The sequence below is a fragment of the Silene latifolia genome, chromosome Y, assembly GCF_048544455.1.
Source record: "Silene latifolia isolate original U9 population chromosome Y, ASM4854445v1, whole genome shotgun sequence".
Classification (NCBI taxonomy): Eukaryota; Viridiplantae; Streptophyta; class Magnoliopsida; order Caryophyllales; family Caryophyllaceae; genus Silene; species Silene latifolia.
This window is the reverse complement of record NC_133538.1, coordinates 244522947-244546779: the sequence shown is the minus strand read 5'-3', so window position 1 is coordinate 244546779 and position 23833 is coordinate 244522947. Positions and strand designations below refer to the sequence as shown.

The 23833-nt window shown below is 40.3% G+C and overlaps 2 non-coding genes across 2 annotated transcripts; one reads left to right on the top strand and one right to left on the bottom strand.

The window, feature by feature from the left end:
• Window positions 1-1970: 1970 nt before the first annotated feature.
• Window positions 1971-2076, bottom strand: LOC141636235 (small nucleolar RNA R71). Its single transcript, XR_012540861.1, has one exon. It is a non-coding gene; the product is annotated as a small nucleolar RNA R71 (small nucleolar RNA).
• Window positions 2077-11832: 9756 nt separating this feature from the next.
• On the top strand, window positions 11833-11939 carry LOC141636584 (small nucleolar RNA R71). The gene has a single exon (XR_012541190.1). It is a non-coding gene; the product is annotated as a small nucleolar RNA R71 (small nucleolar RNA).
• The last annotated feature ends 11894 nt before the right edge of the window (window positions 11940-23833 follow it).

Sequence of the window (23833 nt, the reverse complement as noted above, 5' to 3'; positions counted from 1 at the left end):
ATTGGGATGCGTGAAGGAACCGTCTACGAGGTAGTCGGTCACGAGTTTGAGCTGATTTGAAGGAAGAATACTCGATCGAGCTGTTTTATCACTCGATCGAGTGGTTTCTATGACTGGATTTAATCGATCGAGAAGTATTATACTCGACCAAGAAGTGATTAAATTTGGAGTTACTCGATCGAGTAACAATTCTACTCGATCGAGTAGATTATCTGGAGAAATGCTCGATCGAGTGGTTTCAAACTACTCGATCGAGTGGTTTTGGTTGGCGTGGGTTTTAATTAGCCCGTGTACTTAGTTTAGTTATTTGACTTAGTAGTTTTTCTATTTAAGCGCACGTTACTAGGTCATTAGCTATCTATTATATTCTATCTAAGTTTTATCTATCATTCATCTTCACAAAAAAAGACTGCGTTGCTTTTTCTTTTCACTGTAACTTTTGCTTTCGGGGTTATTTAGCTCGGATTTGTTTGTTCTTTACGCCGGATTCTTGCGATTGTAATCTCTTTCTCCTTTCTTAATATTAATCTCTCTTTCATTTATTTTAATTGTTTGTTTTGTTCCTTTTACTTTCTGCCCTAATTACCTTTATGCAATTTAATTATCGTTTCATTATGTTTATCGTTAGTTCATTCATCATTATTAGTTCTGACAATATTAATAACATGAGTAGCTAATCTGTTTCATGTTAGGATTAGGCGATCTACGGTAGAAATGTGACGATGTATGTAATAAATAGGTTAGATGAATTAATTGTGATATTCTGTCCCCATAGCAATATAACTGTATTTACCGACTTAGTTGAGTGCACGCTTCTGAGTCACCTTTTTAACCTGGTTAAATTTAATCCTGGATCGGAAGATTGGACTAAATAGACCTACTATGAACAGTAGACTACCCTGACGAGGACGGAAGTTAAGTTAGTGGGAGTTTAGGATAGAAAGTGGACCGGAAGGACCTTTCCATATCCGTCGCGCAGTAATTCATCTAAGTTGTTTACATTTGAGTCATTGGACTACCGTAGTGAACCGAAATCCTGACATGTCCCCTCTTTATTGTTAGTTTATCACTCTTTTTCTACCTTTACTGCTCTTTCTTTATCTCTCTTATTTTAAACCTTTTTAGTTTAGAAATCAAATTATAAACACCCCCCATTTGTGACCAATAGACGGACTCTTACAGATATCTTGCCTCCCTGAGGAGATCGACCTGACTTTCCTAGCTATATAGTTAGTTTAGTTAGTTATTTTGGATATGTATACGACATCCCTGTCAAATTTTGGCGCCGTTGCCGGGGAGGCAATTGCCCTATATGTCTTTGTTTCATTTATTTTATCCGTCTCAGGGAATTTTTATTCCTTGAGGCAGTTCTTATTTATTTTCTTTCAGTGTTGTGTATGCCCAGGTCAGACAGATTTGAGTTAATTTCAGCTGATTCTGAGCCAGAAAGACTATTCAGGCATAGACTCCGTCTGCAAAGAGAATCACGAAAGGAAGACTTGAGTACTTTTGAATAGAGCTTCAGCATTTCCTTTTTACAGAAAATCCATCTTTTGAAGAAGATACTTCTAGTTCTGTAAACCAACCAGTAAAGATGCCGAACATTGCTAGTCACTCGGAGCCTAAAGCATCATCAATTCCAAAGGGTTTCAATCTCCAGACTGAGGATGGGAATACATTTGACATCCGACCTTCCTATATCAATCTGGTGGAGAGAAATCTCTTTAGAGGTGTGGCAAGTGAAGACCCGAGGAAGCATATGGAGGTCTTTACGGACTACTGTTATACTATCCCCGCCACAAAGGGGGTAACTCAAGACAAGATTAAGGAGGTTCTATTTCCCTTTTCTTTGACTGACTCAGCCAGGGAGTGGCTGACTGATTTGGACCGTACGGCCGCGGGGGTCAGAGACTGGGAGACCCTTGCTCTTCCTTTTTATAAGAGATATTTCCCTCCACAGCGCACCAATCAGCTGAGGGCAAAGATCACAAATTTCAAGTAGGCACCTGATGAGAGTTTCTATGAAGCATGGTCCCGTTTCAAGAAGTTGGTGAGGTCTCTTCCTCACCATGGTTTGGATCCGTGGTTTCTGTCCAACCAATTCTACAATGGGCTGTACGATGATCACAGAGCGATACTTGATGTATCATCTAACGAAAGATTCTAAGAGAACACTGACGATGATAAGGTATGGGCCCTTATTGAAGAGATGGCGAACCATTGTGCTGAGTATGGAAACCCGAGGGATGGTATTAGGACAGTTCATGCAGTCAATAAGCAAGTTGTGGCTGAGCTGGAAGCCATGAATGCTAGATTTTATAAGTTGGAGCTGTATTCTGCTGGGGAGTCTCAGACGGTTCATTTTGTTACTAGAGGGGAGACTGTTACATGTGAGAGGTGTGGGAGCAACGTCGGTCACACTGCTGTTGGCTGTGTTACAGAGAATGAAGGGGTCCTTGCTTTTCAATAATATAGGCAAGGAGGGGGTTCCTACTATAACAACCAAGGGGCAGTCCATCCCAATTTGAGGTGGACAAGTCAAAATGTGCTCAATCCTACCCCTCCTCCGCAGCACCAGCAGCCGTATGTCCCTCCACATAAGACTCAAGAAGGCTTTCAGAAGCCTCATTCCTTTCCTACACCTAATCAAGGTGCATCATCTTCTGGTGGAGTAAGTGAGCTAGGTGAGTTGAAGACAATGTTGCAGTCTTTGGCAAAGCAGTGGCAACCGAGTTATCAACAAAAAGATGCATCTATCAAGGCACTTGAAACTCAAGTTTTGCCCAGTTAGCCGCAAACCAGTCCACAAGGAAACCGGGTCATTTACCATCATAAGCTGATAAGAATCCACATGAGACGGTAAATTTAATTAATTTGAGGAGCGGTCGTTCATATGAGGGGCCGGACGTGTTGAAATCAGACCCGGGGAAGGAAATTATTGCTGATGAACAGTGTTCTGTTGAAGAAAAGGAGCTGACGACAAAGAAAGTACTCGATCGACTAATTACTGGGGGTCGATCGAGTAAAAATGCTGAAGAAATGATTCGATCGAGTAAAATTTCAACTCGATCGAGTGAACAGGAAAAAGATCTTACTCGATCGAGTGAAATTTTTGGTCGATCGAGTGATTTTGTTGAAGAAACTCCTCGATCGAGTGGTATTTTTTGTCGATCGAGTAGTGTAGATAAAGAAAAGCTCGATCGAGAGCCTGCTAATGCTCGATCGAGTAAAATATCGCCTAAAAGACCTCGTTCGAGAGGAAAGAAGCGTTCGAAGGATTTTGAGCTTGATCCGGCTGACACGTTGGAAGAGAGAAACAAGGGACTCGAGATACCCATCATGGTGCCATTCCCGAGGCGTTTGTAGAGTACTAAGGCTAATCAACAATTCGGAAAATTTGCCGAACTTCTGAAAAGCTTGCAAGTCACTGTGCCATTCGCCGAACTGCTGACACAGGTACCCTCCTACCTTAAATTTATGAAAGAAATTTTATCGCGTAAGAGGCACATTAATGATCATGAGACGTTAGCTTTGACCGAGGTAGGGACGACCCTAGTTCAGAATAAGTTATCTCCCAAACAATTAGAGCCGGGTAGATTTTCGATTCCATGTCATATTGGTACCCATTTGATTGATAACGCGTTATGCGATCTTGGCGCTAGCGTGAGTGTCTTACCGCTGGCTCTAGCTAAGAGACTTGGTTTGACCAAGTTTAATTGCACAAACATGACTGTTCAGATGACCGACTGTAGCATATCACGGCCACTAGGTGTCATAGAAGACATACCTGTTAAGATCGGGAGATTCTTTATTCCCGTTGACTTCGTTGTACTTGACATCCCCGAAGATGCCCATACCCCTATTATTTTAGGGAGACCATTTTTATTTACTGCCCGTGCAGTAATAGACGTCGGGGGTAAGACATTGACTTTTCAGGTTGGGGACGAGGAATTGATATTCCATCAGTCTAAGTTCCGAAGGGCTCCCATGCAAGCTCAGCCTTGCAATGCCCTCTCTTCTATTGACCCTCCTATTGACACTCCAAACGAAAATTTGGAGCATTGTGCTGCTATTATGACCCCTCCGCCTCAAGTTGAGAGCAAAAAGGAGGAAAGTTCGTCTGTTTTCCTTGCTACAGGTACAGATGAAAATAATGTAGGACTGTCAAAGGGTATTGTGCAATTAATGTCAGTCAAAGTGGAAGTGACGATGTTAAAGCCGGTGAGAAAAGAGTAATGATGAGAAAAGTTCGCGCGTACGTGGACGTCAACTATTCTCCTCCTAATGATACAAATGCAAGCTCGTGGAAATTGAAGAGGACGATCAATGTTGCTGAGATGACGTCCTCCAGTCTGGAGCCCTCTAAGGGGCTACTGAATTGCCTTGAGAAGTGAGCGGGGAAATGCCCCGTGTAACAAATTGTAAAAACAATTTTTAAATTTTCCGTTGAATTTTATTTATTTCTTTTAATTAGGACAATTAGAATTTAGATGATTTTTAGCGTAGATTAGAGACTATAGACTGTTACTTTTTATTTTTGGTATTTTGGGATATTTTTGCGAGTGTTTTTATGCAGGTTTGGGGAATTATACGCAAATTAAAAGGAATGATAGCACATTCAAGAGCTTACACGAGGAGAAGAGCTCGATCGAGTACTTTTTGTACTCGATCGAGTGAATTCTGTTCGATCGACTGATTCTATTCTACTCGATCGACTAAAGCAGAAAAGGGGAGTTCTCGATCGAGTAACTTTTTACTCGATCGAGCGGATTCATGCTAGAAGTTCCCGATCGAGTAGTTTTAAACCACTTGATCGAGTGATTTTGCAAAGGCCGTACAAGGAGTCCCCTTAACTTCCTTCTTTTTTTACTTCTAATTCTTTTCATCCCCCATATTTCGACTATCTTCCCTATTTGCGATCAAAAAAACCCCCAATTCCTCCTTTTTTCTTGCCCATTTGCCAAATCCACCACCTACATTGTGTTTATTGTTAATTAATCGTGCATAACCCTCTACTTTCCCCTTGATTCGTGCTATTTTACACGGTCTATTAAGAGAATTAGGGTTCCGCGGTTTTTCAATCAAAAATCGCCCATTTTGCTTGTTTCTTATCGATTAATTGTTCTTTGTAGGTTCCTAATCATCAAGTAAGTAATTTCTACACTTATTTGCATTTTAATTCCGTTAGTTTTGCTTTCTATGAAGTGAATTAGGATTAGGGTTTCGAAATTCCTTATTTGGGTGAATTTTTCGACTATAATTGTAATTGTTTGCCCTATTTGTCTTACTTGTTGATCAATTCCCGTACCTCATTGATTTTTGCATGTCTAATTCGAATTTTATGAGATAATGGCAATTAGGGTTCATCTCAGTCAAATTTTCGACTGTCGTTTGGTCTGTACTGCTAGTTATGCTTAAATTGCTTCAATTGTTGCTTAATTTGCTGCTATTGATACCTACTACCCTTCCCCTATCGTTTTTCACTTGTCTCATTCGAATTTTTGAGGAAACTTTGGGAACCTCTGGGCTGTAGGTCGAATTTTTTCGACTGTTTAGGGAATTTTCATGCTACTTTCACGCTTATTTCTTATCGCTTTTCCCCTGACCAATTTATTTAGGATGGATTCTAGCTCGATGCCCTCTTCGACCTCTCCTTCCAGTCCGTCCCTGTCTGTGTCTGAGATGGTAGTTGATGCCTATCGTTGTGTGCACCAAAGATAATATTTATAATACCTACTAAAACTAACAGAAGCTAGCGGTAACAGGGTCGAACCACAGGGAGGCGATGCAATCAATAGATGTCTGATTTTAGTCTTTAAAGTAACAAGTGTGGGGGTTTTGATTTTAGTTGGTCTATACTAAAGGCAATAAAAGAAAAGTAAACTAAATAAACGGATGAAAACAAATATTAAAAGGGTGCTAAAATGGTCGGTTCACTATAGCATCGACGGCAGTAAACTAGGTAGGTCTAAAACAAACACGTGAGACGGGAAAATAAGAAGTCCTCTCGGTCCATTCTTACAGGTAGCATCTTTCGATCTCGCTACAGGTCCCAAATATCACTAATACTAACTTTCGTCCTGAAAAGTGACTAAAAAGGCTAAACTAACTCATCTCTCGATCTTATTAATTTAGTCGCCTTAATTAGGTAGGCTATCTCCCTTCCCTATCTTTCGATCTTTATTGGGCCGGTCAAATCCTAGGCATTTAACTAGTCGCGTGCACTCGATTCGTCAAACATAACAATTTAATTAATTAAAACGAAGGTGATCTCACGTGGCTGGTCGATCGACCACGTAAGCCAGTCGATCGACCAAGGCGCGATTCGGGTCTACTATTCTAATGCCGTCTACTTCTACAGATTCCCTACATCCTAACACAGGGTATTTAGCTACTCATGATTACGACGAAAATAACAATAAGATTAAGGAATAAAACTGCTGAATTCATGATCAAAATAATTAAACAAACAAATAACATAAAACGATAATTTCGGCTTCGGGAAACTAATCTAGAAATTCTATATCTATGAACAAGTAGAGTAATAAAACTGAAATAAGAGCAGAAGAATACCGGGTGGAATAGGAGGAAACCGAAAGTACGAAAGGAAGTAAAGCAATAATCCGATTGTATTGAATAATTAAATTTAAATGCAAACCCTAATATTTCCCTAAAGTTTTCTGATGAAAGACTTCATGTCAAACTGAAAAGTGTCAGGTTACGTTATATAGGAATATAATGTAACACTCTTTCCTAAACCTAATACACAACGGGCTTCTTAATTATCGATCTCTTAATTCACGCAGCTTAGCGGTGTGGTCGATCGACCACTGTGACCGGTCGATCGACTGGACTGCAGTGTACAGTAGCTCCTGGAAGTCGTGCGTTGGTCGATCGACCATGAAGGCCACTCGATCGACTGCTTTAGCTGATAGTCCGCTTCAAATTCTTCATAAAATTATCTTTCAGGCCTCGAAATGCGCACCAAGATCGTTCCTTGAGTAAATACTTCATGACAGATGCAATGCAAGATACTCGGGGACGGATTTAGCTCAATATCTACTTATTTCCGCATAAATCTGCAATATTACATAAAAATACGAAAGTAGACGAAATGGGGCAAATAGTAGCTTTAAACTACATAATTGAGCTCTGAAATGCGTGTAAAATAGGGTGTAAAACATCATATAAAAGACACGCATTAAACTTCCCCAAACCAAACCCTTGCTTGTCCCCAAGCAAGAACTAGACTCGATCCTAAAACCTAATGGAACGAGTTCAAACTCAGAGCGAAATGCAAACTGTAAAGCCTAAACCAATTTAATGCAATAACCAACAATCAATTAGCAATGTGAATCATGCAAACGAGTTATGAAGTCGTTAAAAAGCTGCTGAACCGTCAACTATAGAGACTTATCAAATTGGACTCTCACGGGTTGCTCAAATCACTCAATAAATACAGGTGAGTATATGTAAAGATAGAAAGAATTCATTTTGTAATGAATCTCACCTAACTACGACCTATAAGAACATGCCTGCAATCTAATATGAAAATAATCTCTACAACCGTACATATGTAATCCAACCAATCAAATGACCATGACACATGCCGAGGTAAATATGGATTGTGAGGTAATGAGTAAGAAGAGGCTAAGATAAATTTGGACAAAAACAGAGTTAAAAGCCAAGCTAGTAAATAAGGGAACCAAATTAATAACAACATCCAACTTCTTGCTCAAAATTCCAATAAAACGAGTGCTAATAGCAAGCACAAATCTCACTATCTCCATAATTAATCAACTCCCCCATAAGATATGAATGCAACATGGGAGCAAAAATCGCCATTTAATAAACACCTTGAATTATGCAATTTGATTTTCTTTTTCTTCTCGGGCATCAGTCGATCGACCAATGAGTCCAGTCGATCGACCGTCCTCTACAGTACACATGCGTTTTTTTTTTCTCCTTCTCTCTCTTTTTTTTTTCGAAACATTTTTCTTCTCTCTTTATTTTTTCTTTTCCAATTCTGTTTTTTTTTTCTTTTTTTTTTTTCTTCCTTTCCTTTCTTTTTCATCTTCCCAACATCATCTCAAAAGAGCATTTGCAACCAAAAATGAAGTAACAATCCCAAGAACATAAACTACTAGCTTGACAAGGGCAGGCTAAATGTAGGATATAGTTAACGGGACAAAAAGGCTATTTTTGGCAGTGTGGAGCTTATTGCCAAAATGAATAAAGGAAACCTCTTCCACATGTGTCAACAAACCACACACCGAATGCATACAGGTATTAAGCAGATCAAGTTCATATTTATGCAAATTAATGTAACATGTCTCATAAGGAGTACTACTCACAATCCTAGATAAACTGGTCATGAATGACACCAGTTATAAGCTCTAAACCTCAGAAATGATGTACTTTGCCAAAAATCTAAGTCAAGTCTAAAGTTCAGCAAGATATTAACGAGAACTCGTAGATATGCATATACGATTCTACTAATAACATGTCAATTAGCAAGGCTCAGGCATAAAAAAGCTGAAAATGCAGTGTCATCAATGAAATACTACCGTTCCGACTCGACCTATATGCTAAAATAAACGTGATATATTTTTTTTGAATTTTTTTGAAAATTTTCAATTTTTTTGAATTTGTATAAGAGAAAATAAACAACAATGCAAGACAAAATGTAAACGTGAATGCAAGCAAATGAAATGCAACGCAAAACCCTTCCCCAAACCAAATCGCACAATGTCCCCATTGTGCAAAATCATGTAATGAAATAAAAGGAAATGGGAATTTGCGTGAAATTAACTAAACAAGACATGAAGTAAGGACTCGAAACTCATAAGACTTTAAGCGCAGCAAAAGGAAACCTCCCCAAACCAGCGTGAGATAGGAGGTTTTAGTAGCCAGCAGTGCTACCACTTAGTACCTGAAAAGAAGCAAAAGTACCACGCATAAAACCGAGAAAACAATTATTGAAACGCAAAAGTATGTGTAAAATAAAGAAACGGAAGAAAACATAAATGAGTCGGAGAATAAAGTGGATAAAAGACTCCCTCAACTCCGCAAATCGACCAAACACAGCAGGGGAATGATCGAAAACAAGGTACAGCAGCGCAGGGTGGTCGATCGACCACATCACCCAGTCGATCGACCAGAGTGAACAGGGACAGAAGCTCCTGGAAATCGCAGCTCAGTCGGTCGACCACACAGGCCAGTCGATCGACTGAAAAACCTGCTGTAACTCTCTGATTTCTTCAATTAGCTCAATAAATTGAGCTATCCAGGTCTATGAACCTGCAAATAAACACAATAACGCGCCCAAAATTGCACAAAACCCAAAGCAATAGTCTAAAGCACATAAAATCCTAAGCAAACTTATAAAAATTGCGAAGTCTTGCGCACACGAAAAACAATAAATAGTCTTAAAAAGCAATAAAATGTTGTTTGAAAAAGCCTTAATCAACTAATAGTTGATCAAGAATGGCCACGGAATGGCCCACTTGCTCGACTTCTGGCTAGAAGAGGTAGCCTCTACAGTGCTCATCTTCTCAGCTGTACTCTTCTCAACTCCAACATCCGCAGAACTCAATGGACCAACAGCCTCAACATCTTCCCAATCAATGACCTCTTCTGACTCATCAGAATCCAAATCGGACTCCGTCACTTTGATTGGCTCCTCATCGGGCTCCTCATCAGTGCCATAGCTAAGACATCCTAGGCCGCCTCTTTGAACGATTGACTCCTTCACAGCTGGAGCAACTTGCGGCTCTTCCTTCCCAAACCAGCTCCTGCAACATCTAGAATAGAAGAATCTTCCTCCAATTTGCTCCCAACCTGGGGCGGAGGTGTTATAGCAGAAACAGGCATAGAAATAGGCAAGTCAGGAAGTATAAAATATGATTTCTTTTCAGAAACCGTATTACAAGTGAGTGGCCACATGGGGTCTTTCTTCTTAGCTATCTGGGCAAAGACAATGGAATGCTTCCCTACTTTGAAGGTCAAAGTCCCTGAGCCAAAATCTATAACTGCACTAACAGTGTGCAGAAATAGTCTACCCAAAATGATGATAGGAATGTGGGCATCCTCGGGCATATCTAGTACAACGAAGTCAATAGGGAAAAAGAACTTTCCTATTTGCACAGGAATGTCCTCTAAGACTCCTATAGGCTGGACCGCATATCGGTCAGCCATCTGTACTGTCATGTTGGTGACTGCAAACCTAGTCAATTTCAACTTCCTAGCAAGACTCAAGGGCATGACAATAATACTGGCTCCTAGGTCACACAAGGCCTTCTCAATAGAAAAGGTGCCAATACTACATGGGACTGAAAAGCTACCTGGGTCTTCTAGCTTATGAGGTGCAGTGTGGGTCAGATAAGAACATGACTCCTCAGTTAGTGCGACAGAATGCACAGTTTCAAGTGACTTCTTTTTAGACAACAGTTGCTTCATAAATTTCATGTAAGCAGGCACTTGATTAACTAACTCAAGAAAAGGAACTTGTACGTTTAAGCTACGAATAACATTTTCAAATTTATTAAACGATACCTGTTCCTTCGTCGGCACCAATCTTTCCGGATAGTGGGCTGAAAGAAGCAACTTAGCCCTCTCCTCTAGGTCTCTCATGCCGGCATCGGTGGACTTAGGCTGAAAATCCACTATCTTCTCCTTGTTGAAGCTTGACCCTTCTTCAGACCGTCTAAAAAATGAACCATTAATCGTCATCGGGTCTTACTTCGGAACCGAAACTGACCCATCAGCATTTGGGTCTTGCCTCAATACTTTCGGAGTAGTCGTACCCCGAAACAAGTGGTCCCTCAAGTTATTTGGCATTGGAGGACGAAAAGACTCACCCTCAGCAGCGTCGTCGATCGATCGGCCGATGTTTACAGAACGATGCGATATCTTTTCGCGACCGTCGATCGATCGGGTATGTCAGTCGATCGACTGACATACCTGCTGATCGTCTTTTTCTTGCTATTATTCGTCACTGCCTTCTTCTTACTTGGTTCCGCCTCATCTTTTTCAGTGACATCCTCGACCATAGCGGGCCCCTCAAGGGTGGACCCACTCCTCAAAGTAATAGCATTAAGGGTCCCCTTTTGATCCGTCTGCGACGGTAAATGCCCCGGAGCTCGAGTTGCACTATTGCTAGCCAATTGAGCAATTTGGCTCTCTAACATCATCATCCCGGCCTCTCTAACTTGAGACTCTTTCAGCAATAAATTTTTCAATTCGGCAAATTCGGAGCCTTGGGACTGCTGCTGCTGCTGTGAAATATACGGAGGCTTTTGATATGGCTGCTGCTGCTTATGAGGGGGCACATAATTCTGCTGCTGCTGCTGCTGTGGAGGTGGAGTCGGATTTAGGATATTTTGGCTACTCCACCTCAAGTTCGGATGGACATTCGGCTCAAAATAAGTGTTTGTCTGCCTATAATATTGAAAGGAAGCACAAGACTCATAGGGATTAGGACAGTTGTCTGAAACATGTCCTTCTCCTCCACATCTCTTGCAGACGAAAGGACCGTCTGAAACAGCATTCACATGATAGATCCCTCCTTTTGAAGCTCCTCTCAACTCGTACTTATCAAATCTCGCCGTGAGAGCTTCTAATGCGGCTACAGAAGGGGATTCAGCACTTCTCCTTTGGTTTCCCCTAGAATTTCCATACTCAGCTTTGTGGGTGGCCAAATCATCGATAATTTTCCACCCCTTAGTCTCTCGAACATTCTCCTGGAATCTACAATTTGCTGCCGCATCCAAGACAGCCCTCTGATCGTCATAGAGCCCATTATAAAATTGATTACATAGAGTCCACTTCTCAAACCCATGGTGCGGAATAGTTCGCACTAGCTTCTTGAAACGGACCCATGCCTCATAAAAATTCTCATCCGGACCCTGTTTAAAGCTCGTGATCTGAGCTCTAATGGCATTTGTCTTCGAGGCAGAGAAATACTTCTTGTAGAATGCCAAGGCCAGCGACTTCCAATCAGTGATCCCGTTAGCAGCTGGATCCAGGTCTCTGTACCACTCCCTTGCAGCATCACGAAGAGAGAATATGAACATGGTCTCCTTCACCTGGTCCTGGGTCACACCGGTTGGTGGGGGTATGGAACAACAATAATCAATGAAAGTCTCCATATGTTTGGCTGCATCTTCATTTGCAGCTCCCCCGAATTGGTTTCTCTCAACCAAGTTGATATAGGACGGTTTCGGCTCGAATTTTCTATCCGTCCTTGGTAATGCGAATCCCTTATAGAGATTCTCAGCTGTCGGCTCAGAGTGACTGGCTATGCTTGCTTCTTCAGCCATGTCTGGAGATGTGACGGTCTCAGTTGATGAAGTAGAAACAGGAGATGAAGGTGGATCCTCCTCAAATAAAGTGTTCTTGTAGTAACTAGACAGAGTACTCAGCTCTTCTCTGTCGGTAATACTCTAGATGATCGTCTCAACTCACGCAAAGTCTTCTCAATCTCAGGTAGAATATAAGAATAGTTTAAGGAACAGATGTCCCTTAAACTAATAGAAAGACTAAAAATAGAAACAACTAAAAATTTTAAACAATTGCCTCCCCGGCAACGGCGCCAAAATTTGATGCCTGTCGTTGTGTGCACCAAAGATAATATTTATAATACCTATTAAAACTAATAGAAGCTAGCGGTAACAGGGTCGAACCACAGGGAGGCGATGCAATCAATAGTTGTCTGATTTTAGTCTTTAAAGTAACAAGTGTGGGGGTTTTGATTTTAGTTGGTCTATACTAAAGGCAATAAAAGAAAAGTAAACTAAATAAACGGATGAAAACAAATATTAAAAGGGTGCTAAAATGGTCGATTCACTATAGCTTCGGCGGCAGTAAACTAGGTAGGTCTAAAACAAACACGTGAGACGGGAAAATAAGAAGTCCTCTCGGTTCATTCTTACAGGTAGCATCTTTCGATCTCGCTACAGGTCCCTAATATCACTAATACTAACTTTCATCCTGAAAAGTGACTAAAAAGGCTAAACTAACTCATCTCTCGATCTTATTAATTTAGTCGTTTTAATTAGGTAGGCTATCTCCCTTCCCTATCTTTCGATCTCTATTGGGTCGGTCAAATCCTAGGCATTTAACTAGTCACGTGCACTCGATTCGTCAAACATAACAATTTAATTAATTAAAACGAAGGTGATCTCACGTGGCTTGGTCGATCGACTGGTAGGCTACCGATCGATCGACCAAGGCGCGATTCGGGTCTACTATTCTAATGCCGCCTACTTCTACAGATTCCCTACATCCTAGCACAGGGTATTTAGCTACTCATGATTACGACGAAAATAACAATAAGATTAAGGAATAAAACTACTGAATTCATGATCGAAATAATTAAACAAACAAATAACATAAAACGATAATTTCGGCTTCGGGAAACTAATCTAGCAATTCTATATCTATGAACAAGTAGATTTATAAAACTGAAATAAGAGCAGAAGAATACCAAGTGGAATAGGAGGAAACCGAAAGTACGAAAGGAAGTAAAGCAATAATCCGATTGTATTGAATAATTAAACTTAAATGCAAACCCTTATATTTCCCTAAAGTTTTCTGATGAAAGACTTCATTTCAAACTGAAAAGTGTCAGGTTACGTTATATAGGAATATAACGTAACACTCTTTCCTAAACCTAATACACAACGGGCTTCTTAATTATCGATCTCTTAATTCACGCAGATTAGCGGTGTGGTCGATCGACCACTGTAACCGGTCGATCGACTGGATTGCAGTGTATAGTAGCTCCTGGAAGTCGTGCGTTGGTCGATCGACCATGAAGGCCAGTCGATCGACTGCTTTAGCTGATAGTCCGCTTCAAATTCTTCATAAAATTATCTTTCAGGCCTCGAAATGCGCACCAAGCTCGTTCCTTGAGTAAATACTTCATGACAGATGCAATGCAAGATACTCGGGGACGGATTTAGCTCAATATCTACTCATTTCCGCATAAATCTGTAATATTACATAAAAATACGAAAGTTGACGAAATGGGGGAAATAGTAGCTTTAAACTACATAATTGAGCTCTGAAATGCGTGTAAAATTGGGTGTAAAACATCATATAAAAGACACGCATGAGTAGTCCCTGCATCTACTACTGTCTTCGCACCTACCAGTACCTCTGTTTTCTAGTCTTTGCTGCTGGTACGGTTTTTACTGCAGCTAGCACTGCTGCTAGCCCTGTTTCAGCTGCCACTACAGTCACAACTACTACTACTGCTAGCACTGATGCTAGTCTGTCTTCTTCAGTGGCGGTCACAACTGCAGCCACAACCTCTACTTCAGCCACGGTGAGCACACTTGTGGCGGACTCACCCGCAGTCGCATCTGCCTTAAGGGCGGCCCTAGTTCCTCGTACCGTCACTGGACGGTGTTCTACCTCAGGTTCTAGAGGACGAGGCCGGGGTCGGGGTCGTGGTCGTGCTACACCTGCTCCTAGCGTCTCTGGTGGCACGGTTACTATCCGAGGGGACGACTCCCTCGACTCCCACCTTGAGTACCCGCAGGTAATTTTCGTTAATGGTGTACATCATACTAGATTTTATAACTTAGTTGGCTACAACTTTTTCCCTACGCGTTTTCTTTGTCGTACGTCACTTGAGAGGCTCGGTTTCTACAAGACAGTTTGTGAGCTTTCACGGGGCACGGGGATGGCCGGACTCATCACTATGAGTGGCCATACCTTTCTGGAGCTGAGTCTCGAGTTCTTCAGCTCCTTCACCTTCTCCTCCGGGGCACATGACGTTGTCCCCACTAGTCTTTCTGTGTCTTTCCGGTTGTTCAACCGGACTTTTTCGATGACATTGGAGGAGTTTGGTACCAGACTCAGCATTTCCTTTACGGGCGCCACAGTTACCCCTAGGAAGGTCATTCGTCAGCTTTGGCGAACCTTGGCCCAGACCACCTTTCCCGAGCGAAAGCTCGCTCAGGTCCACCTTCCCTCTGCCCGTTACTTTCTTAGACTGATGGGGAGCACCATTTTTGACCGAAGGGAGCCAAACAACATCAACAACAACGAGCTCTCCATCTTAGGCGATTACCTGAACATCGACTGCGAGGGTCCTTTTACCCTGAACATCGCCTATTTGACCGCCCAGTACTTCCAGGCCCAGGGGGAGAAGGTCACGGGATCTATTGTCTGCGGTGGCATAGCCACCATTCTTGCCCGTTCCATCTTCCCTGTCTGGCCTCGTGACTTACCGTACCTAGAGGGAGATAGGTACCTGAGACTAGCGTCTCTGCACTCTCAGACCTGGCTGAATTTTGACTACCGGACTTGGAAGATAGACGGTTCCTTGTCCGTGGACCTACCTTGCACCACTCTCCCCAATCTAGCCCCTTTGCCTACTGTTGCACGAGGCGCCCGACTTCCACCTCTACCTAACTACCACCTCTAGGTCCGCCCACCTACTAATTTACCCGCCGCTAAGTAGCGGCGTAAACTTGAGACCAGAGAGGGATCTGCACCTTCCACGGGTGGCCAGACATCCAAGGCCGCACCTACCCCGATCCCTACTCCTACTCCTACTCCCGCACCCACCGACCAGACACAGCCGGTCTTACCGGCTAAATTTGTACCTCCACCACCCTTTGAGGCGTCCTCGGTCATGGACCAAGGGCGCCGTGACGGTTTGTTATTTAAGATTGCAGAGAGACAGGCTCGTATGGAGCGGGACATGGCTTTGAATTTGTTCCCTCTATACGAGTATCACATGCGACGACACCGTCCGATCCCAGAGGGTTGGCCACACCCTTTCTTTTTACCGGTACCCAGCTGAGGGGTACCTGGAGTCTGCTAGTGAGGAGGAGGACGACGAGGACCCGGCGGCGGCGGCAAAGAGAGCTCGAGCTGAGCACAGGAGGAGGAGAGAGCAAGATGTAGATCCGGACTTCACGACGACGGTGGAGGACGTGCGTGACAGTGACGAGGAGGCTGATAAGTAGCTGCTGGTCTACTCACCTCCCCAGTTTTTTGGCTGGTTTGGGGAAGTTCGTGTTTTGTATGTTCATCTCACTCTTTTATTTTGTCTCCTTTTATTTTATTGCTTTTTATTCTTTATTGGTTGTATATTCCCGTTCCCCTGTATATATCTGCTGGTGTATGCTGGAGGATAACGAGGGCGTTGTCCGTTTTGGTTTGGGGAGGGTATTGCATCCTTTTGAGTCTGCATTTGCATTTGTTTTGCATTCACGTTTATTTATTTCAGCTTGCATTGTTTATTTATTTCACTAAAAATAAAAATAAAAAATTCAAAAAAATTCACGTTTATTTTTGCATATAGGTTGAGTCGAAACGGTTGATTTCCGTGATGTTATTGCACTATAACTTGTCATTTTACTTGAGCCTTGAACTTCTATTGATGGTTATTAGTTTTGTCATACGCATAGTCTACGAGTTTTTGTTCAAATATAGGTGACTGTTTAGACTTGACCTGATAAATTGGCAACCTACTTTACAATTTCTGAGGTTTAGAGCCCATAACTGGTGACATTCATGACCAGTTCATTAGGAATTGAGAGTAGTACTCCTTGCATAGCATGTTCATCATTTTCGCACTTTTATGACATTCAATTTCTTGTCAAATGCACACATTCGGGTTTGTGGTCGGTGTCACATGCAGGGAGGTGCTTGCAAATTTTTCCCTTTTCTTATATTTTTCACCCATTTAGCTCCACTTAAGCCAAAATTTGCCTTTTTGACCCATTAGCTACATCCTAAACTGAGCATGCCTAGTCAAGCTAGTTTAGTATGTCCTTTTGTGGTATGATTTTCCGTCTGCAGTTTGGCCGTGTGTATATGATTGGAGTTGGTGAAAATAATAGAAGGAGAAAAAGAAAAAAAGAATTGAAAAAAAAAAAGAGAAAAACGTGAAAAAGAGAAAAAAAAGAAAAAAAAAGAAAAAAAAATGGAAAAAGTGTGATTCACGTGAATAGAAAAAGAAAAAAAAAGTGTTGAAAATTATTTGATATCTTTTAGTTGATTCATTTAGACGGTATTAAAAAAGGGAAGTTTGTGACCGTCTAACTCCTCCGTTTTATTCCATATTTTTGAGGAGATTGTGTATGAGATTAGTGAGCTGTGTGCCAAATGAAAGGCACTTGTACTCTATTTTTCAGTCAGTTGAGATTCGGATGGTCTTATATGGTCCTGTTTAGGAACTAGCTTGACGCTTTTACCTCCACATTATCATAACTTGTTTTGCCTTTTCTCCCCAGAACCTCACTATTCCCATATCATTTGTAAGCCCTCGGTTGTGACGGACATTAATGGTTGGAGTGTGTGCATTAGTACTTGAATCGTCTTTCATTTTTGTTGCATGCATGCTATGTAGGTTGCAGTTAGGTGAGTGACTGTTTCTCTTTCTCTCTTTTACATATAACATTCACCCTTTGCTTATAACTCGTTTTCGTATTGACTGCTTAGCTATGACTGTTAATTTCTGCTGCATTAATTTGGTTCAAGTAGATAAGTTAAGCTAGCTCTTAGTCTTCATTTCCGTTCCATTAGTTGCATTTTAGTTTACTCGAGGACGAGTAAAGGTTCGGTTTGGGGAGATTTGATACGTGCATTTTGTATAGTCTTTTTTAGCCTATTTTAGCACGTATTTCTATGTACTTTCGTACTGTTTATATTGCATTTTGCCCCCGAATTGGCTACTTTGGTTCGTTTTGTCCGTTTTGTAGAAATGAACGCGAAAGTAGTGGAATTGTACCATTTTCGTCCTTTTTGCATGCATTTTGAGAAGACGGGATTTTCTAGAGTGAGACCTTGCATTGGGATGCGTGAATGAACGGTCTACGAGGCAGTCGGTCATGAGTTTGAGGTGATTTGAAGGAAGAATACTCGATCGAGCTGTTTTATCACTCGATCGAGTGGTTTCTATGACTGGATTTAGTCGATCGAGAAGTATTATACTCGACCAAGAAGTGCTGAAATTTGGAGTTACTCGATCGAGTAACAATTCTACTCGATCGAGTAGATTATCTGGAGAAATGCTCGATCGAGTGGTTTTGGCTGTCGTGGGCTTTAATTAGCCCGTGAACTTGTTTTAGTTATTGGACTTAGTAGTTTTTCTATTTAAGCGCACGTTACTAGGTCATTAGTTATCTATTCTATTCTATCTAAGTTTTATCTATCATTCATCTTCACAAAAAAAGACTGCGTTGCTTTTTCTTTTCACTGTAACTTTTGCTTTCGGGGTTACTTAGCTCGGATTTGTTTGTTCTTTACGCCGGATTCTTGCGATTGTAATCTCTTTCTCCTTTCTTAATATTAATCTCTATTTCATTTATTTTAATTGTTTATTTTGTTCCTTTTACTTTCTGCCCTAATTACCTATATGCAATTTAATTATCTTTTCATTATGTTTATCGTTAGTTCATTCATCGTTATTAGTTCTGACAACATTAATAGCATGAGTAGCTAATCTGTTTCATGTTAGGATTAGGGCATCTATGGTAGAAATGTGACGATGTAGTAAATAGGTTAGATGAATTAATTGTGAGATTCTGTCCCCATAACAATATAACTGTATTTACCGACTTAGTTGATTGCACGCTTCTGAGTCACCTTTTTAATCTGGTTAAATTTAATCTTGGATTAGAAGATTGGACTAAATAGACCTGCTATGAACAGTAGACTACCCTGACGAGGACGAAAGTTAAGTTAGTGCGAGTTTAGGATATAAAGTGGACTGGAAGGACCTTTCCATATCCGTCTCGCAGTAATTCATCTAAGTTGTTTACAGTTGAGTCATTGGACTACCGTAGTGAACCGAAATCCTGACATGTCCCCTCTTTATTGATAGTTTATCACTCTTTTTCTACCTTTACTGCTCTTTCTTTATCTCTCTTCCTTTAAACCTTTTTAGTTTAGAAATAAAATTATAAACACCCCCCATTTGTGACCAAATAGACGAACTCTTACAGATATCTTGCCTCCCTGAGGAGATCGACCTGACTTCCCTAGCTATGTAGTTAGTTTAGTTAGTTATTTTTGATAGGTATACGACAGCCCTGTCATCTGCCTTAAATTTAATCCTTATTATTTCACTTGACGCACCGTATTTCACATGGAGTATGTGTATTATGCCGCCGTATTTTGCTTGAAGTCTCTAATGTTATACGGAGAAATCTGCTTTTCTTATACTTTTACCGTGGAATGTGGTCGTGTGATAAACGGTTGTGTTTATTTCAATATTCCATGCGATTTATATGCACCGAAAAAAATATTCCAATCGATTTATTATATACTGTGGAATGTGGTCGTATGATAAACGGTTGTGTTTATTTCAATATTCCATGCAATTTATATGCACCGAAAAAATATTCCAAGCGATTTATATGCACCGAAAAAAATATAGTTTATATATTTATAGCTGAGATCAAAATCTTATACTTTTAACAGCTCTTCCTTTCTACTCATAGATGGGTACGATGTAAGTAGTAATAACACAATTATTAAAAGGGAAACCCGTACTACTTTCATGCACCGAAAATTCATAGTTTTGTCATATTACTATACTTGTTATATAAATGATTTTGTAATAATTAAAGATAATTATCCTATAATATAATCGTAATAAAAATAATTTTAGTTGTCTTGAAATATAATTAACCTTGTATAACCTCTATGAACGTACGAAGATATATATTTGGGCCTATATACAATAACCCGATGTGATAATCTACATACTAATTCCATACAAATCGCTTAATATAGGACTATATAAAATAATTTGAACATGGGATGATATATTCTTTTTTTATTTTGTACGCCTTAACGTAAAAGCTTGTACAATTGCTTCAGTGAGCCCATATTCAACGACATACATGAACAATATTAATTCCCAAAAAAAAACTGTTCATAAGCCGTACCTAAACTTGGCTCATAATATACCACAAACAATTTCTACTAAGGCCATGCTCACAAATATTCTATAAGATCATCTGATACCTATAAGATTAGCCCTTTAACAAAAAGTACAACTAAATTAGTTTACAAACACTAAATAATAATTATTTATGTCGATAACCAAATATGTTATATTGGTAACGGACATATTTGAAGATGTCAATACTCATTATAAGATTGCGGATTGTTATAACAAATGTAAAATAAAAAAAAAAGTTTAAATTTGGCCTATTATCTTTTGACCCGTTGACAGTCTTATTTAGACGTGGCAAAACTGACGCGACCTGAACGACCGGACCCGAATAACTCAACCAACATCTGAATTGAAGACTCGAATCTCATATGAAACCCGAATTTACCCGACTTTATTCAACCCGGCCCAAAGTTTTATTGTTGGAAACTTATTGTTATCCCTAAATAACTTGAAAATAGCCAACCGAAAATGTCTCGAACTCGAATTAACCCGACCCGATTGACCCGTTTACCCAGTTTAGTCTTATATGTACTCTGATGAGAGAGTTACTCATTTCAAAATTAAATTTTGTCCATAATTACACTTAGGCCCATAACAAACGTAGCAAAGCTATATTTAGCCCATAATAATACCGTTAACTTATCATTTAGGAACCCTACATTATATGTCGTCCCCCTCTCACGTAGGTATTTGATTATCTCACTTCCGCCATTCCCTATCTCTTCTTAGCGCCTCTCCTATCTCTCACACTCATGACTCACCCCCCCCTCTCACTACCCATTCTCACTTCTCTGTCTATCATATTTCATAGGCTTGTTCTTTTGATATGAATATTATCCAAGTATGTATATCAAAAGAAATCCCAATTTTTCATCACCATTTTTTTAGCTTAGAAATTGTTGAGAAGGGAGAGGATTTAGAGTGAGAAGGAAGAGAAATGAAATGATTTGGATAAGGTTAGGATAAGATCTTGAAATTAAGCCTTATCGGGTACTGCATAGTTGCATTCAGACGAGTGCTGAGTCCACTCGGCTGAGTGCTACTCACTCGGTCGAGTACTAGTGTACTAGGTTGAATGGAACCTACTCGGTCGACTAAAAGTTATGCTCGGTCAAGTATAAGTCTAAATTGGTCTAGTGTACACTCACTAGGTCAATTAAACACTCCAATAGGTCCACTATAGGGTCACTCCTTACACCCGAGTTGTCTCCCATGCATTCCAAGGTAAACTTTACAGGTCCCACAATATCCAGTTGTTTGTTAAGATAAAACATTGTTTTGATGGCTATAAAGACTAAGCCCTATCAGAGTTAAAATGTGTGTTGACTTTGTTTTAGTTGAGTAACATTGTGTATTTGATAATCGGTAATATGTTCATATGGATATTTGTAGTGTTTTCACTATGCTTGTTTGCTAATAATTATACTAGTACTGTTTTCATAAGTTTTTATTATATGGTGATATAAAATATAAGAACTAGTTTTGAAATGTAACACCCCCTTCTATCCCGGCCAAGGTAATTGGGAGATGTTATCATCTCGTTTTCTAAAATCGAAATTGCAATTAAGACACATTTAGACAATTGACGGTTTAATGAAGTACATAACTAACAGACGAACATATAAAGAACTATACATTTTACAACCCGATTACCATCTATGTCATCTAACATCTAACTATGTGACTCGACTCCAAGTGATCGTAGCTCGTTCCATCTCACGCAAGGTATCATAACCAACCAGTACATAAGTGCTCCTCATATAATCGGAAATATCATATGGATCAACACAGGCCACCCCGGAAATAGATGACAATTACACAAAAAAAAAGAAACTCACACGTCAATCTCATAATACATGTAATTATGACTCTAAACCTACTATGCCACTACAAAGACACTCGGACCTCGTGGCTCGTATCAATGTCGCAATGTCACATCTCATAATGCTATAACCAACTCTATCTCATCATGACCAAGATGATGGCATCGGAACACCGCCACCAACCCCTGTCGGACCGCAGCCCGAGGTACCTGCATCGCAACACATAGTACCTGAGTCCGCATCGTAACACGAATCCGGTAACCTGAACCATTAATGTGAACATCCTCCTTGAAGTTGAAGGACCCTTCAAGGAGCGATCTCAGGCGTGAGGTCGGCTCCCACACCTCTTCACTTAATTCACCACACACCACATCTCACAAGTAATCGTGACGCAACCAACCATACTCATACCACTAATTAACTACCACAACAACATATAACAAATCCATATCACACCACAATTGCTATGACACAACGACACGACAATTACATGTATAATAAAAACCATGTAGGAAAACCCTACCTTTTAGCATACTCCATAAGCAATCCGAGATAAGCAAGATTTTGTCTCAATGGACCATCTCATCCTACATTCATTACATAATAATCATCACAATACATCCTATATACTTTTATTATGTAAAACCCCTTATTATTATCCACTAATTACTCATTGTACACATAATAACCATTAATTAAACATTCCCATAAAAAACCCAAATTCTAAGGTTAAAATAAAAGAAAGAGAAAAGGTAATCTTACTCATAAGGTAAAAGGAGAGCGAGGAGCGTAGAACATCTTCAAATCCAAGCGTGAATTCCATTAAGAGGTGTTTAAGCGGTTTTAGAGAGAAGATAAGAGATTTGGAGTGATGAGATAAAGGGGGAAATGAATTAGGTTTAGGTGGAAAAGATCCCGACATAGGTTTTCTCGCCCACTGAGGAGCTGCACTCGGTCGAGTGCTGATTCCACTTGGCCGACTGCCACCCACTCGGTCGAGTACAAATTGTACTCGGCTGAGTGTCACCTGCTCGGTCCACTATGGCCTCCGCTTGGTCTACTGTATGCTCACTAGGTCTAGTCTAGGTTCTACTTGGTCTAGTGTGTAGCCATCCCCTACTCCCGAGTAACTTCTTGTCAAGAAAAAGGGTCCTCTCACGCATCCCATTTTTCTTTACGGTTCCTAAAATATCCGAGTATTATAATATTCCCTCCTTAACATGAACTTTCTCCCCGAAGTTCGCCTCACTCTCCTTTTTCTATACGTTCAACTTCTCCTGCCATCTCTTCACTATTGGCTCTCTTACAAGTTTCACTCACTTCTACTCATTATACACATCCCAAGGTCCTCTTGTTCCGCTCTCATGCTCTAATTCCGTAATCTCTTTCCTTAAATTACGGAGTTGTTACATTCACTCCCCCTACATACCCCCTACATACCTGGTATGTGCATCTTCCAAAAAACACCCGATGATGATCGAACTTTAACGTGCTTTGATTGCGTGCGTGGATTGGTAATACATAAGACGGTTTAATGCTTTACTTGGATATGAAAAATAATTTCAAAAATAGTTTTTGAACTTTATTTGCATTAAAATAACACTTTTTAGAGTTAAAATCGGTTTCGGACCCAAAACCGACTCAGAAACCCGCAACCCGAGTCAACCTAAGTCAACCCAAGTCAACCTGTGTCTCTGTAATACCGCTCAAATTTTTAAACTGGTTTTCTTTTCTATATTCGAACTTCGGGGACGAAGTTCTTTTTAAGGGGAGAATATTGTAATATGCCAAATATTTCAACGTTTTCTTTTAAAAGTTTATTTATTTATATTTAAATATTATATGTTGGGTTTTAAAAAAAATAAAAATAAACAATCGACGTAGTTGGTTCACCTATTTAAGAATGTTTAACCCTTTTGTCTTATTTTATTTTACTAGTTGTTGCTCCGCGCCCTCCCGGGCCCGGTGCCCCAATTTGAATAATCGGGTATAGAAGTACCCTAATGGTCTTTATTTGTTCATTCGATTGTTACCCCCTCACAAAGGTATGTGAACACATTATTAACGTATTTGTTAAGTGGCG